This window comes from Tupaia chinensis, unplaced genomic scaffold (genome assembly GCF_000334495.1).
Source record: "Tupaia chinensis unplaced genomic scaffold, TupChi_1.0 Scaffold146594_1, whole genome shotgun sequence".
Lineage (NCBI taxonomy): Eukaryota > Metazoa > Chordata > Mammalia > Scandentia > Tupaiidae > Tupaia > Tupaia belangeri.
In genome coordinates, this window is record NW_006206449.1 from 743973 (window position 1) to 752361 (window position 8389).

At 34.4% G+C, this 8389-nt stretch overlaps 1 pseudogene; it reads left to right on the top strand.

The window, feature by feature from the left end:
• Positions 1-374, top strand: part of LOC106733954 (ribosome biogenesis protein NSA2 homolog) — a 1053-nt pseudogene extending 679 nt beyond the window's left edge.
• Positions 375-8389: the final 8015 nt, after the last annotated feature.

Below are 8389 nucleotides of genomic sequence, written 5' to 3' on the forward strand. Positions count from 1 at the left end.
GAACAGGAAAGAGAAAGAAGAAGGCATGGAAGAGGATGGTTACAAAAGTCTGCTTCGTTGGAGATGGCTTTACTAAAAAACCACCTAAATATGAAAGATTCATTAGGCCAATGGGCTTACATTTCAAGAAGGCCCATGTAACACATCCTGAACTGAAAGCCACCTTTAGCCTGCCAATACTCGGTGTAAAGAAGATTCCCTCATTCCCACTATATACAACTTCGGGTGTTATCAGCAAAGGTACTGTCATTGAGGTGAATGTGAGCAAGTTGGGCCTTGTGACACAAGGAAGCCAAGTTATTAGGGGAAAATATGCCCAAGTTACCAACAATCCTGAAAATGATGGATACATAAATGTCATTTTACTGGTTTGATAGCAGTCGGTGTAAAGAAGATTCCCTCATTCCCACTATATACAACTTCGGGTGTTATCAGCAAAGGTACTGTCATTGAGGTGAATGTGAGCAAGTTGGGCCTTGTGACACAAGGAAGCCAAGTTATTAGGGGAAAATATGCCCAAGTTACCAACAATCCTGAAAATGATGGATACATAAATGTCATTTTACTGGTTTGATAGCAGTTGAATACAAATAACTCCTTGTAATTTTTGAAGATGATACGCCATCTAGAAAACCATCATGACTGATGTTTCTGAATATAGCTGGTTTTACATGTCTGCAATCTTCAAAAGATTATTTAGTAAATTGTACAAAAACATTCAAGTGGCCTGGTTTTACAAAAATAAATAAATAAATAAATAAATAATAATAATGGAGGAAAGAGAGGAAAGACATTGACTACATGGGAGCCCAAAGACAAAACCATTATGCCATCTGCTGGTCCCATAATCCTGTATTACTTTAAAACATATTTAAATATGTGTTCTATTTTGTTTTATTCTAATATGAATTAATCTCTTCTGGAGCAAGATTTGACTTCTTTTTTTTTTTTTCCAAGAGCAATCTCATTTCTCGATAAAATTCATTTTCACAGAAGAAGAGTAGTAATAAGTGATTCATCACACATTTAATCTTAGTGGTACTTGTCTATACTTTAGAATTCTCATCTCATGGGGCCGGTGGAAGGTGTGGTGGTTAAGGGTGCTGGATGCCCACATGGCCTACCACGGTTTGAGTCCCAGACCTGCCAGCTTATTTTCTCACTTGCCCTCTCTTGCTCTGTCCTGCTCTGGTCAAATTAAAATAAGTAAATGAATAAATACAGTTAAAAAATAATTCCTTTTTTAAAAAAGAATTCTCACCTCCCAGTCAATTCTGGAATGATTTATGTATGGAAATTGGACTATGGTTGGTGGCTGTAGTAGGAGAAAAGATAGAGAAGAAAATGTTAAAAAATAAGGATTTAATAGGGACCTTAAAATAAATATTATATATCTCAAAATATCTAATAATAGATTCTCACTAGTTAAAAAATAAAAGTATACAAAATTATAAGACATATTTTGAACATTATCTTTAAAATTTAGTATTTTGAAATTTTGAAAGTTGTTTGTAAACTGTCAAGAATTTCCCTTTTGAAAAAGCAATGTAGGGAACCAGCAGTTAGCATAATGGCTATGTCGCTGGACTCCCACGTAGTCGACCGCGGTTCGTGTCCTGGACCCGGTGGCTTAAAACTCACGCCGGGCGCATGTGCGTGCATGCCCAAGATCCCGAGAGGAGAATGGAGGAGAAGGGATTGCGGCGTGACCATCCCCCCTGGGGGGTGATTTCTCGCTTTCTGTCTCTATGTCTCTCTCTGTCTGTCTGGGGAGCGCCACCGCCCTACAGTGAAAATCTCTCCAAAAAAAAAAAAAAAAAAAGCAATGTAATACACTGTAAAGTTATATGTAATCCAATGTAATATAAAGAAGATTATGATGATAATAAAAAATTAAAAAAAAAGAATTCTGGATTATGAGCTAAACTTTTTTGGTATATAAAGTAAATGTTTGTGGAAAAATGTAAAAATAAATAAATGAAAAAAAAAATGAAAGTAATTTCCACCAAATTTTAGTCTGAGGTTATATAATTCAGGGCTTCAAAATAGGAATTTCACAGGGGAGGAGGAGGCACATTTCAGCCCATAAAAATAAAATTGTATATACCTTTTTGCTTAAAAAGTTTGTTGGAAATTATATTATAAAATATACAAAAAATAAATACACTGACTTAGAAAATTAAAGAGCATAAATTATTTTATACAGTTTTAATTATCATACTTAAAATATGAACAGTAATTGCACCTACTTAATTGTGATATCTAATAAGATAATTTAATGTCCAGCTGCTTCTCTTTCTTTTAGTGAAAGAGAATCCAAGACATCATTATTCACTGATTATTTTACTAGTATTTCATTTAGTTATATAAAATAAGAAGGTATAGGAAAAGGAATCATGAGAGAATATTTTCCTTCTTTATTCAATGCCATCTAAGAGTTATATTTAATGTCTTTAAAATAAAACAGAAGTTAAGGAGAAAATTTTAGGTGTCTAGAATGTTTTCATTAATTTTAATCCTTTTTGAAGAATGCTAATCTTGAAAATAACTTCTAACAAGTATGAAAAGATTTGAGACTGAGAAATCCTACTCTACCACAGCCCTATAATTCTTCACATTTTTTCTTTCATTTTCATTTATATTTAAAGTTTATTCAAATAAATGATATTCACAGATATAAATAGAAAAAACAGAACTTGAGCAAAAAGAAAAAAAAAGAATTTATTGAGCAAAAGAACTACTTAGTTGCAGTAATTTAGAAGGTAGAACAAACAGGACTATACAAAGAAAGCAGTCATTCAATAAAATGACAAATTGTTACCATTTTCATACTTAACTTTTCCACGTAACATACAATAGTAATCTTTGAAATAATTATATCCTTGGACTTTTTTAAATACTTTTTTCCTTTAGATGATTAATTATTAGTTCCTTTACTAAGTAAAAACTCCGTGTTCTTTTCCATTTAAAAGTCATTTTTTAAAAAATTATACAAATTTCCTTTACTACACAAAAATATCAATTTCCCTTTTGTTTATTTTTTTAGTTTTTGCATATAAAATTCAGTAGAAATTACTTTCTTTTTCTTTTACTAGGGGCAATCTACTATTAGATATTTTGAGATATATGAAATTTATTTGTAAGGTCCCAACAAATCTTTGTGTTTTCTTTTTAAAGTTTCTTCTTTACCTTTTGTCCTGCTATAGCCACCATTATCTAATTTCCATATGTAAACCATTCTAGAATTGGCTGTGAGCTAGGAATGCTAAAGTATAGTCAAGTATAGCTAAGATAAATGTGTGATGCTCATTTATTATTGTTCCTCTGTCAACATAAAGTTTATCTAGAAAAGAGATTGTTAAAAAGCGAGTGAGAGAGAGACCAGAGAATTAGGAAGGAGAGCAGGTGGCTGATCCATCCGCTTTACCAGTTACGGGTTACTCCCTATTGACTACGTGACTGTCACAAGTCATTCTTCACAATATAATTCATGTTTTTAGTCTCTATTAGGCTGATCAAGTATCCTGCCTGAAGGACTACCTTCAGTGCCAGTAAGCTGTACTGGGTAACGCCTGCTAATACACTTTCCCACAGTTCCATCCCTTTGCTCATCTCCATAAGACCTTCCTTTGTTACCGTTGTCCAATGTCCACTCTTTCAGAATAACTTACACATATTGTAACTCTTTTACTAGTATAAAAGACCCGTGTTTTTCAGGAGCAACAGATAGGTGGCTATTTCCATTTGGCCATGCTGAAGGTGGGCCTGAGGGCATGTTCTGGGGTCTGAACCTTATTTTATGCTAGCATTAAAAGATCAAAAAATTACTTTATCCTTGCAAATTTTATTTTTCAGTTGTCATTTTTGTTTGACTCCTTTATATTTGATGCTTATATTAACTGAAGTATAAATCTTGGGCTTGTATTATACTTATATTGTACTTTTGGTATAAGATGCTATACCAAAAAAGCAAACAAAACAAAACAAAACAAAAAAACTTTAGGGAAGATCAGTCTTCCCCCCATAGTTCTCCACATAGCTGCAGTCTATTCATTTTCGTAAAATATAAAATGTATTAGAATATTTTATTAGTTTATTTATTTATCCTGCATTTCAAAAGACACTGAAGGCAGGGACAGGCAGCTAGCGTAATGGCTATGTCGCTGGACTCCCATGTGGTTGACCGCAATTCGAGTCCCGGACACAATGGCTTAAATTCATGTCAGGCATGTGTGCGTGCGTGCCCAAGGTCCTGAGAGGAGAATGGAGGAGAAGGGATTGTGGTGTGGCTATACCCCCTGGGGGGGGGGCGTATTTCTCGCTTTCTGTCTTTCTGTCTCTCTCTATCTTTCTGGTGAGCGCATGTGCCCTATATCAAAAACCTCTCCAAAAAAAAAAAAAAAAAGACATTCCAGGCAGAAATTTTACTTAGTGCATGTGCTGTGTATTTTCACACCTTAAAATGGGATTGATACATAGAAGACACTCGATCAGTTATTATTAATAAATTAATGAATAAATATAAACCCACTTAAAATTATTAAAAATTTCAATTATGTAAAGGATAAAATTAAAATTCCATTGAGTCAGGGATCCCTAATACCACCCTCTGGCCCAGTGATTTACTAGAAGGGCTCTCAGGCCTCAGAAAGTTAACTTCACAGTACAGTTCATCCCAGTGAAAGGATACAGATTCCAATCAACAAAGAGAAAGAACATGGGCAAATTCAGGCAAAATCACAGGATCATGCTTAATGCTCTTAGCGATGATGTAGAATAACCCATGCAAAATTTTGCCATACAGGGAAGTTCATCCAAGTCTTATGGACTGGTCATTAGGTGTATAATACACAAGTGACTGACCTCAGCTACTCAGAAAACCTCCCAAGCCCCAGCAAGAACAATCATTCATCTTAAGACATTGTTAAGATACAGAGTGCTCCCTCACCCAAGGATTCAGAATGCAACAAATGCTAATTCTGAAGGATATCACAGAATCCCACATACCCTCTTTTGTAGCTGGCCAGAAGCTAGAACTGAAGACAAGATGTTCTCTGCAATATGCAGTTCGACAAACCAACACTACTGAGGTAACTTGCCTCTCCTCACACAGTATACAATATGAAGTGTTTCCATAGGAAGCAGATGGCGTAATGGTTACGTCTCTGGACTCCCACATAGTCAACTGTAGTTCGAATCCTGGACATAGCCGCTTGGAACTCATACCGGGTACGTGTGTGTGCATGCCCAAAGTCCTGTGAGGAGACTGGGGGAGAAGAGATTGCAGCATGGCCATCTCCCTTGTGGGGTTGTTCTCACTTTATATGTCTCTGTCTCTCCAGTGAGTACATATGCCCTATAGCAAAAGTCTCTCTAAATAAATAAATAAATAAATAAAGTCATTCGATAATATTGTACCAAGTCTTTCTCCAGAACCACCATTCTCATTAGTACTACTGCATTCCTGTATCATTCCCTGCTTTGACTACAATGAGTTACTTTCAATCCCCAGGACACAGATTACTTCACATTTCTATGTCCTCAACTCTGTTGGTTAGATATTACGAATCCTTTAATAGCCACTTAGGTCAAATGTCTCACTGTCTCTTAGGTGGCCTGGGAGGTGAGATCCTATTAAGTGGATGACAACAGATAACAACATGGGTCACACAAAGAAATGAAGGTCACCAACATAGTAACCACATTGGTAAATAACTGTGTAGTCAGTTTTTTAGAGCAACGGTAAAAAACACGCATATGAAAAATTTCTTACAGACTGGAAAGAAGCAGATGGAAACGAACCACTTTAAGGTATATATAGTACATGTAAAGTAGTATGAAATTGCTCACACTATGGACCATGATAATTCAAAGATATATATTTAGCAGGAAACAGACAGACTTGAAATTGAGAGTCCTGGTCCCAAGTGTAATGTTTGTAATTTACTATCTTCATGTTTATCAAGTAAGTACTTTGAAGTGATGAAGAAATGATTGTAATGCCTGGCTTGTAGAGAAATTACAATACTAAACTGAGTTACTGAGTCTGAAAAAAAAATTAAGATATGATGAATGGGTCTTATATGTATTTGTGTGTGTACTGGTTGATACAATATCAGAAAGTTAGATTTAACAAAGGGTTTTAATATACACATATATATCAAATTCTAGTTTTAAATATATAAAACACATCGAAGTGTAGAAAATGTTATATATGTTTATTAAAACCCTTTTTAGAAATCTAATTATCTGTGTTAATGCAAACTGTAGCAATAAAAGAAGAATTAGTTCTTATTATTTTAATAATATATTATTATTAGAAATAATCTAATTCCCAATATCTTTACACTATAAATGATAAAGCAAAGTGACACTAGGTCATGATATTTTTATAAAATCTATTATTTATTGTATTCAGAAACCATGACTTTGAAGTGAAGTTAAAATGAGAAATGTAATTTATTAGTGTATTTGTAATAGTTTTCTCTTACTCTCTCTCTCTCTTTTTAATCATTGTAATTAATACAAAAGCTTGAAAATAAAGAAAGAAAATCAAGACAAAAACAAAAAAAAACTTTATGTTATCTGCTCCAGTAGGCAGTCTGGAGTACACAAGTTTAGATTTTTTTCAGTTTCCTTTATTTTTCTGCTTTTTTTTAAAATAGATTCCCTTAGAGAGGAAAAATGTGGTCAAGTGATAGGTCCTAGGAAGTCTATTGACTATACTTGCCGGAGTTTCTTTGACCCTATCACTTAATGGCCTTTTCATAGTTAAGCATTTCATTGCTTATGCTACAAGCAACAATTTTGGACAGATAGCCAGGTTATTTCTAGCAAATATTACTTTGCTTGATATAAAATTTATGTTTTATAGCTTGAAATAGCTACATATATATCAAAACAGCAGTCATGATGGAAACTTAAGATAATAATAATAGCAGTCACCAGTTTTGTGTTTTTAAAACAAGTCAGTACTTTTTTTTTAGAGGGAAATTTTTGCTATAGAGCACATGCGCTTGCCAGAGAGACAAAAAGTGAGAAATCACACACTTGGGGGTAGGGCCACTCTGCAATTCCTTCTCCTCCATTCTCTTCTTGGGATCTTGGGCATGCACGCTCATGTGCGCGGCACAAGTTTACTGCTGAGTCCAGCTGCTGAGTCTCAGACTCGAACTTCCGTCTATTACATGGGAGTCCAGCGACATAACCATTATGTCATCTGCTGGTTCCTAGTCAGTACATTTTATTGCAGACAATTTTTTTTCAAACGAGACGTAGTTGAACATTTGATCCTTGAATGACTGCTTTCTTAGTTAAAGATTTGTTCCCTGAATGACTATACCCTTCTTTACTAAATTGATATGTATTTTATAGCCTCTTATAAGAATGTGGGGCAGAAAAAAAAAAATCACTTGGTGACAGATAAAATGGTGGTATATTCACTTGGCCTGCCTTTCTTCCTAAATTGTGTATTTTACAAAAATTTTAAAAACATCAGTATCATCACTGGTCCTTTAAGGTTTACAGTGAGTTTTATATAAATCTTTTTTAGGGTTTATTTTTCATTGGTTCGCATTGTTGAAGAAAATATTGATGTTCAGGTCTGCAAATGTTTTCCTGTTTGTAGTTTGTCATAAATCTCATAATACACATCTGGCTTTGCACTAGTGACACAACATTGTAATCATTCTGTGACTTCTAACTTGCATTTATCCCCAAACTACTTCATATACCTTTTTAGATTTGAAACGTATTGAACTTTGCCTTCTGTGCTTCAAGTTTTTTGATAGATGGATGATATTTCAGTGAAGTCGAGGACTGAAGGTGGCATAGCTGTATTCTGGTTAAATCAAGACCTATATTATCTTTTTCAAAATAGGTAGCATATTTCTTATCAAATAAATATTGGCCTATTATGCTGACGATTTGAAAGAAAGATGCTTTCTTATTCCAAGGGAGAACTTAAATATTTTCATGTCAATTTATGTGAGTGCACTATTGCTTATTTCACAAAATAGTATGTACATTAACAGAAAATTTAGCAGGTTGTTTTAGAAAAGGTATTTTTGATTTTATTTGTTTGTTTGTTTTTGTCGTTGTTGGTTTTGAGAGGTTTTTTGTTATAGTTTTTTTGTGCTTGCCAAAGAGACAGAGCAAGAGAAAGTGAGAAATCACCACCCAGGGAGAATGACCATGCTGAAACCCCTTTTATTCCATTCTCCTCCTGGAATTTTTGAGCATGCATGCACACATACCTGGCATGAGTTTCAAGCTGTCAAGTCCAGGATTTGAATCGTGGTGGGCCATGTGGGAGTCCAGCACCTTAACAACTAACCCACCTGTTGGCCCTAATGAAAGGTATTGTTAAAATACCTTTAACATAAGTGGT